Source organism: Mya arenaria, chromosome 15 (genome assembly GCF_026914265.1).
Source record: "Mya arenaria isolate MELC-2E11 chromosome 15, ASM2691426v1".
Classification (NCBI taxonomy): domain Eukaryota; kingdom Metazoa; phylum Mollusca; class Bivalvia; order Myida; family Myidae; genus Mya; species Mya arenaria.
The window spans coordinates 17,393,237-17,402,408 of NC_069136.1; the positions used below are offsets into that span (position 1 = coordinate 17,393,237).

At 38.7% G+C, this 9,172-nt stretch overlaps 1 pseudogene; it reads left to right on the forward strand.

The window, feature by feature from the left end:
- Window positions 1–8,858, forward strand: part of LOC128219157 (neuroglian-like) — a 43,860-nt pseudogene extending 35,002 nt beyond the window's left edge.
- Window positions 8,859–9,172: the final 314 nt, after the last annotated feature.

Consider the following 9,172-nt stretch of genomic DNA (forward strand, 5'->3'; position numbering starts at 1 on the left):
TGCGTGTTGTCACATTCGTCATCCCCCCCCCTTTTGTCCGAACCATATCTTTCTCAGTCATGGTCTGTTTTTTAGAATTATTTGGTAGAAATTAACATTATAGCGTCAGGATGTATTGTGCTGAAAACCCTGTGACCCTATTAAGGTCAGGGACACAGCAACCTTCTGAACTTAGTATGCTTCATCAGTTTGCCTGTTTTTGTGTGTCCTCATCTTTCTGGTTCATGATCAGATTTTAAAATTATTTGGCTGAAGTGACCACCATAGCATGAGGATGCTTGACCAATGTACCTACCTTTATGATCAAGGTGATAGCATCCTTCTGTTTTGCTATATAAGACTTACTGATAAATTTATTTCATATCATTAACATTCATGGTAACTTTTTTAGCTCACCTGTCACATAGTGACAAGGTGAGCTTTTGTGATCACAATTTGTCCGGCGTCCGTCCGTAAACTTTTACTTTAAACGACATCTCCTCATAAACCGCTTAGCCAATTTCATCCAAACTTCACAGGAATGTTCCTTGGGTGGTCCCCTTTGAAAATTGTTCAAAGAATTGAATTCCATGCAGAACTCTGGTTGCCATGGCAATGGAAAGGAAAAACTTTAAAAATCTTCTTCTCCCAAACCACAAGGCTTAGGCCGTTGATATATGGTAGGTAGGATCACCAAATGGTCCTCTACCAAGATTGTTCAAATTAGGGCCCTTGGGTCAAAATTGGCCCCGCCCCGGGGGGTCATGGGTTTTCTCTATATGTTTATAGTGAAAACTTAAAAAATCTTCTCCTCTGAACTTACTTGGCCTAGAGCTTAGATATTTGTCATGATTCATCGTCTAGTGGACCTCTAAAAAGTTTGTTCAAATTATGGCCCTGGGGTCAAAATTGGCCCCGCCCCGGGGGGTCATGGGTATGCTCTATATGTTTATAGTTAAAACTTCAAAAATCTTCTCCTCTGAACTTACTTGGACTAGAGCTTAGATATTTGGCATGATTCATCGTCTAGTGGACCTTTACAAAGATTGTTCAAATTATGGCCTTGGGGTCAAAATTGGCTCCGCCCCGGGGTGTCATGGGTTTTCTCTATATGTTTGTAGTGAAAACTTAAAAAATCTTCTCCTTTGAACTTACTTGGACTAGAGCTTAGATATTTGGCATGATTCATCGTCTAGTGGACCTCTACAAAGATTGTTCAAATTATGGCCTTGGGGTCAAAATTGGCTTCGCCCCGGGGGTCATGGGTATACTTGATAAGTTTATAGTTAAAACTTCAAAAATCTTCTCCTCTTAACTTACTTGGACTTAGGAGCTTAGATATTTGGCATGATTCATCGTCTAGTGGACCTCTACAAAGATTGTTCAAATTATGGCCTTGGGGTCAAAATTGGCCCCGCCCCGGGGGGTTAGGGTATTCTCTATATGTTTATAGTGAAAACTTCAAAAATCTTCTCCTTTGAACTTACTTGGACTAGAGCTTAGATATTTGGCATGATTCATCGTCAAGTGGACCTCTACAAAGATTGTTCAAATTATGGCCTTGGGGTCAAAATTGGCCCCGCCCCGGGGGGTCATGGGTATACTTGATATGTTTATAGTTAAAACTTCAAAAATCTTCTCCTCTTAACTTACTTGGACTAGAGCTTAGATATTTGGCATGATTCATCGTCTAGAGGACCTCTACAAAGATTGTTCAAATTATGGCCCTGTGGTCAAAATTGGCCCCGCCCCTGGGTGGTCATGGGTTTTCTCTATATGTTTATATTAAAAAAAATCAAAAATCTCCTCTGAACTTACGTTGCTTAGAGCTTAGATATTTGGCTTGATTCATCGTCTAGTGGACCTCTACAAAGATTGTTCAAATTATGGCCTTGGGGTCAAAATTGGCCCCGCCCAGGGGGGTTAGGGTATTCTCTATATGTTTATAGTTAAAACTTCAAAAATCTTCTCCTCTGAACTTACTTGGACTAGAGCTTAGATATTTGGCATGATTCATCGTCTAGTGGACCTCTACAAAGATTGTTCAAATTATGGCCTTGGGGTCAAAATTGGCCCCACCCCCTTCGGGGGTCATGGGTTTTTTCTATATGTTTACAGTGAAAACTTCAAAAATCATCTCCTCTGAACTTACGTGGCTTAGAGCTTAGATATTTGGCATGATTCATCGTCTAGTGGACCTCTACAAAGTTTGTTCAAATTATGGCCCTGGGGTCAAAATTGGCCACACCCCGGGGCTGATAGGTTTTCTCTATGTTTGTTATAGTGAAAACTTAAAAAATCTTCTCCGAACTCACAAAGACAAGTAACGTCTTAATTTAAACTGGATAACATATTTAGTACACATACCAATTTTCAATATGGGCCACATACAACAATTAATAACAAATATACATATATAGATACACACGTAAAATCAAGTAGTGACAAGAGCTTAGATATTTGGCATGATATATCATCTAGTTGACTTGTACCAATATTGTTCAATCTTTGGCCCTGGGGTCAAAAAATGGCCCCACCCGGGCGGTCATGGGTTTCCTTATATATGTATATGATGAAAACTTATAAAATCTTCTTCTCCGAAACCAAAAGGCGAAGGCCTTAGATATTTGGTATGAAGCATCGTTTATCGGACCACTATTAAGATTGTTCAAACTTTAGCCCTTGGGTCAAAATTGGCCACGCCCCGTGTTCATAGGCTTAGGTTTTCAATATTTTTATATAGTCTTATATAATATAACTTTAAAAATTCTCTTCTCCAAAATATAAGACCTAGAGCTTTCATATTTGGTATATAGTGTTACCTAGTGGACCTACACCAAAGGTATTCAAATTATTGTCCCGGGGTCAAATTGGCCTTGCTCAGGGGTCATTTGTTTTTACATTGTCTTGTCACTTAAACATCTTTTCCTCTGAAAGTAAAGGTCAGAATGACTCCATACTTGATATGTAGCATCCTTACATGGTCCTCTCTCAACTTTGTTCAAATGGTTTTGTTTGGCCCCTTTTAGGGGTCACCAGAGCAAAAAATAGAAAAACCTTTAAACAACATGATCTTATTAACTGCTTGATGGATCTTCAAGTCTGAAGCATCCTAGCATGGGCCTCTGTCAGGTCTTTTCAAATAATTTTGTTTGGCCCCTTTTAAGGGCCACCAGAGCTAAAATTTGTAAAAAAACTTAACATTTTCTTCGCATGAACCCCTTGATAGATCTTCAGCAAATTTGGTTTGAAGTGTCCTTGCATGGACCTCTCTTAAATTTGTTCACATAATTTTGTTTGGCCCGGTTGCCATGGCAACCTAAAGGAAAATGTCAACAATTGGTTATAATCATCTTCTTCTCCTTAACCGCTTTGACAATTTTGATGAAACTTCATAGGAATGATCCTTGGTTGGTGCTTTTTCAAAATTGTTCAAAGAAATTAATTCCATTTAGAACTCTGGTTGACATGGCAACCTAAAGGAAAAGTGTCAACAATTGGTTACAATCATCTTCTTCTCCTAAACCGCTTGGACAATTTTGATGAAACTTCATAGGAATGATCCTTGGTTGGTGCTTTTTCAAAATTGTTCAAAAAAAATAATTCCATGCAAAACTCTGGTTGCCATGGCATCCTGAAGGAAAATATAGGCTGTTGTGTCCGCGCTGTGACTTACTTATATGGACAGATTTTAAAATGACTTGCCATATGTTTTCGACATACCAAGACAACGTGTCGTGTGCAAGACCCATGTCCCTACCTCTAAGGTGAAAGATACACTTAGTGTTTATTCACAATGGAATGCTGAATATGAGGACATAAAGAGTGTTGGCTGTCATTTAGTATGATTGGGTTTTTTTTCTATGCTCAGAGGCAATTTAATATAACTTGCAATATGTATTTGACACATAAAGGCAAAGTCAACTTTTTATGTACTTGTTCATAGATCAATGTCACATTGGGGGGCATTTGTCACATACTTTGACAGCTCTTGTTCAATATTCTTTGAGAAACAAGCTATATTAATAACAAAGGTTAAACTTTTTTACTCAGGTGAGCGATTTAGGGCCATCATGGCCCTCTTGTTTCTATTTTCCAGTTATTACCAAAATCTTCCTCATTATTGACAGGGTTTTGGCTCTTTTACATTCAGTGAAACACTTGATTCACTTGGGCATAATGGTAAAATTTGACCATAAAGTGCAAAACAAATGAAGTGTGAACCAAATTCCTTCCAAACAATTGAGCAAATCATGTCCAGCCATTTTGATTAAATTTTGTTTGCATCTTACTAAAAAAATAGTTAAGGTAGATTATTAGTCAAATCCAGTGGTAAAGTAGGTCACTTGGTCAAATATTGCAAAAATTGATTGGCAACAATTTTATCCAATTTTCATCATGCTTGATTTGAATGTGTGTCTTCATGATATCTCTGTCAAATTGTCTTGTCAAGTTTGTAACCCAATTTTATGGTACTAAACTAGGTCATAATATCTGTAAACTCAAGGTCAGGGTCATTTATGGGTAATGTGTCAAAAAATGACATGAAATCAAATAATGGAAAAGGTTCCCCCAATCTTCTTGAAACTTGTTCATTTGAAATCTACGACAAATTCTATTAATACGGTGTTATTAAAAAGTTGGTAACTTGGCGAAATTTCTCAAAACCCTAAAGATTCCATGTTTTCTTCTCAGTCAAATACAACATGGCTATGTTTGTCTTAAAAGTGCAATGCAAAAGTTTAGATATTGAATTAATAAAGGCAAACAGTATTCATGGTAGGTTTGGTACATGCTGTACTTTTATGTCCATTTAAAAAAGAGTACATATTACATCCAGTAAGTTTTCCAGTATGTATAGCTCTATGTGGTGGGAATATGTACTGGCATAATATCTTGGATAAATTCGATTATCAGCCATATCCCTCGTCACTCGAGAGTTATCCTCCAAATATAAAAATTAACAAAAATTGGTCTGGTCCGCTTAATTTCTTAAGAAGCCTTTGTCCAATCATCACTGGCATATTATCTCAGTTTAGTTTGTTAACCAGCCATATAACTGTAGTCACTCGGAAGTTATCACCCTTTACTGTAGAAATTACCTACAATTGATCTTGTCCGATCAATAACTTTATTCACCACATTTGGTCAGAATGTAAATGGGCATTATATCTCGATCAAATCTATAATCAGCAATATTGCTTAGGTCACTCGATAGAAACGGCCCAGTGACTTTAGAAATGACCTAAAATTGGTCTTGTACGACCAATCATTTTATAATCTGTTGTCCATTCATCTCCAAATTTAGTCAGAATGTGTATGGGCATATCTCCAACAAGTTTGATAACCAATCGCATAGCTTGAATCATTCAAGAGTTATTGGCTTTAGTTGTTGTAGCAGGCGGGCGGGTGGATGGCCTTGGGCTGTGTCAAACTAACCTATGGTATCAAATCATTTTAGTTAAATTCGACATAATGTGACTTAACTTGGTATATAGACAGAGTTTATAGATACCCTAATGGGATTTTGTTGGGACCCCTAGGGTTTAAGTCAATGTTACAGAAAACAGAAAAAAAGTGTATGAAGACCTTTCATGGGATTGTGTTTGGGCCCCCTAGGGTCACAGTCAAAGTCACTGTTGCTAAAATAGAAAGAATGGTTGGTACTGAATAATTTGAGTAAGGGTTGACAAATTGTGATATCACATGGTATATAGGAAGAGTTTATGGAGAACTTTCATGGGATTGCGTTTGTGGCCCATAGGGCAAAGATCAAGGTCACTGATGTAAAAAAATAAAAAGGTTGAAAATGAATAACATGTAAGGGTTGAGGTAACTAGGTATATAGGAAGCGTTTATGGAGGGCCTTCATGGGATTACATATGGGGCCCGTAGGGTTAAGGTCAAGGTCATTAACTATTGAAAACCTAATTGTCATCGCATTGTGATGTGTTTTTATGCCCCCGAAGGTGGGCATATTAAAATCGCACCGTCCGTCCGTCCGTCCATCCGTCCGACTCAATAACTCAGAATATTATGGACAGATTTTTAAATAACTTGCCACATGTGTTCGGCATACCAAGACGACGTGTCGCGTGCAAAAACCGTGTCCCTACCTCTAAAGTCAAGGTCACACTGAGGTGTTTATTCTCAATGGAATGCTGCATATAAGGACATAGAGTATAGGTTGTTGTGTCCGGGCTGTAACTTTCCCTTGTATGGACAGATTTTAAAATAACTTGCCACATGTGTTCGGCATACCAAGACGACGTGTCGCGTGCAAAAACCGTGTCCCTACCTCTAAGGTCAAGGTCACACTTAGTGTTTATTCCCAATGGAATGCTGCATATAACGACATAGAGTATAGGTTGTCATGTCCGGGCTGTAACTTTCCCTTGTATGGACAGATTTTAAAATAACTTGCCACATGTGTTCTGCATACCAAGACGACGTGTCGCGTGCAAGACTCGTGTCCCTACCTCTTAGGTCAAGGTCACACTTAGGTGTTTATTCACAATGGCAGGCTGCATATAAGGACATAGAGTATAGGTTGTCGTGTCCGGGCTGTTACTTTCCCTTGTATGGACAGATTTTAAAATAACTTGCCACATGTGTTCGGCATATCAAGAAAACGTATCGTGTGCAAAACTTGTGTCCCTACCTCTTAGGTCAAGGTCACACTTGGGTGTTTATTCCCAATGGAATGCTGCATATAAGGACATAGAGTATAGGTTGTCGTGTCCGGGCTGTAACTTTCCCTTGTATGGACAAATTTTAAAATAACTTGCCACATGTGTTCGACATACCAAGACGACGTGTTGCGTGCAAGAACCGTGTCCCTACCTCTAAGGTCAAGGTCACACTTAGGTGTTTATTCACAATGGAATGCTGCATATAATGACATAGAGTATAGATTGTCGTGTCCGGGCTGTAACTTTTCCTTGTATGGACAGATTTTAAAATAACTTGCCACATGTGTTTGGCATACCAAAACGACGTGTCGCGTGCAAGATCCGGGTCCCTATTTCTTAGGTCAAGGTCACACTTAGTGTTTATTCACAATGGAATGCTGCATATAACGACATAGAGTATAGGTTGTCGTGTCGGGGCTGTAACTTTCCCTTGTATGGACAGATTATAAAATTACTTGGCACATGTGTTTGAATTACCAAGACGATGTGTTGGGTGCAAGACCCGTGTCCCTACCTCTTAGGTCAAGGTCACACTTAGTGTTTATTCACAATGGAATGCTGCATATAAGGACATAGAGTATAGGTTGTCGTGTCCGGGGCTGTAACATTCCCTTGTATGGACAGATTTTAAAATAACTTACCAGATGTGTTCAACATACCAAGACGACGTGTCGCGTGCAAGAACCGTGTCCCTACCTCTAAGGTCAAGGTCACACTTAGGTGTTTATTCACAATGAAATGCTGCATATAATGACATAGAGTATAGATTGTCGTGTCCGGGCTGTAACTTTTCCTTGTATGGACATATTTTAAAATAACTTGCCACATGTGTTCTGCATACCAAGACGACGTGTCGCGTGCAAGACCCGTGTCCCTACCTCTAAGGTCAAGGTCACACTTAGGTGTTTATTCCCAATGGAATGCTGCATATAACGACATAGAGTATAGGTTGTCGTGTCCGGGCTTTCCCTTGTATGGACAGATTTTAAAATAACTTGGCACATGTGTTTGAATTACCAAGACGATGTGTCGGGTGCAAGACCCGTGTTCCTACCTCTTAGGTCAAGGTCACACTTAGTGCTTATTCACAATGGAATGCTGCATATAAGGACATAGAGTATAGGTTGTCGTGTCCGGGGCTGTTACTTTCCCTTGTATGGACAGATTTTAAAATAACTTGCCACATGTGTTTGGCATACCAAGACGACGTGTCGCGTGCAAGATCCTTGTCCCTATTTCTTAGGTCAAGGTCACACTTAGGTGTTTATTCCTAATGGAATGCTGCATATAACGACATAGAGTATAGGTTGTCGTGTCCGGGCTGTAAATTTCCCTTGTATTGACAGATTATAAAATAACTTGGCACATGTGTTTGAATTACCAAGACGATGTGTCGGGTGCAAGACCCGTGTCCCTACCTCTAAAGTCAAGGTCACACTTAGTGTTTATTCACAATGGAATGCTGCATATAAGGACATAGAATATAGGTTGTCGTGTCCGGGCTGTAACTTTCCCTTGTATGGACAGAATTTAAAATAACTTGCCACATGTGTTCGACATACCAAGACAACGTGTCGCGTGCAAGAACCGTGTCCCTACCTCTAAGGTCAAGGTCACACTTAGGTGTTTATTCACAATGGAATGCTGCATATAAGGACATAGAGTATAGGTTGTTGTGTCCGGGCTGTAACTTTCCCTTGTATGGACAGATTTTAAAATTACTTGCCACATGTGTTCGACATACCAAGACGACGTGTCACGTGCAAGACCCATGTCCCTACCTCTAAGGTGAAAGATACACTTTGTGTTTATTCACAATGGAATGCTGAATATAAGGACATAAGAATGTAGGTTGTCAAGTATGGGTGGTATTTTTTATGTTTAGAGGCAATTTAAAATAACTTGCCTTATGTATTTGTTTGATCTTTAACTTTTCATGTACTGACCTTGTTCATAGGTCAATGTCACATTCGGGGTCATTCGTCACATACTGTGACAGCTATTGTCTTTTATTGATATTGCTATTGCAAATAAAATCACTGGTTGTCAACATTTTGTGTTAACTGTTCTTATATGTTATGAATTGTAACATAAAAATAAACATATTTTTTTCAGATTGGACGTCGGAGGTCTCCATGGCTTGGATAATTCTTGAACTGGCTTTGATCATACCATGGATAATTTCTTTCATGTGTAAAATGTATTTTGTATTGATTATTATGTTGAATAAAACGGAAGTAATTTGTCTCCCGCTAAAAAGCGGACAGGTGATGGGTAGGGTCTTTGAGCCTACTATCGAATTTTTGAATCGAAAAATGGTTGTCAAAATCTTAGAACCAAAAGTGAAAGGGCCCAAAAGGTTATTTGATGTTGAAGATGAAGATGATTGGTGGATATATGTTTTAATATTTACATTGACTTGTTGAATTAGGCTAAAATTTATTAAGTTCAATGATCATAGATCAAACAAGATCTTGATGATGATTTTCCATTGAACAAAC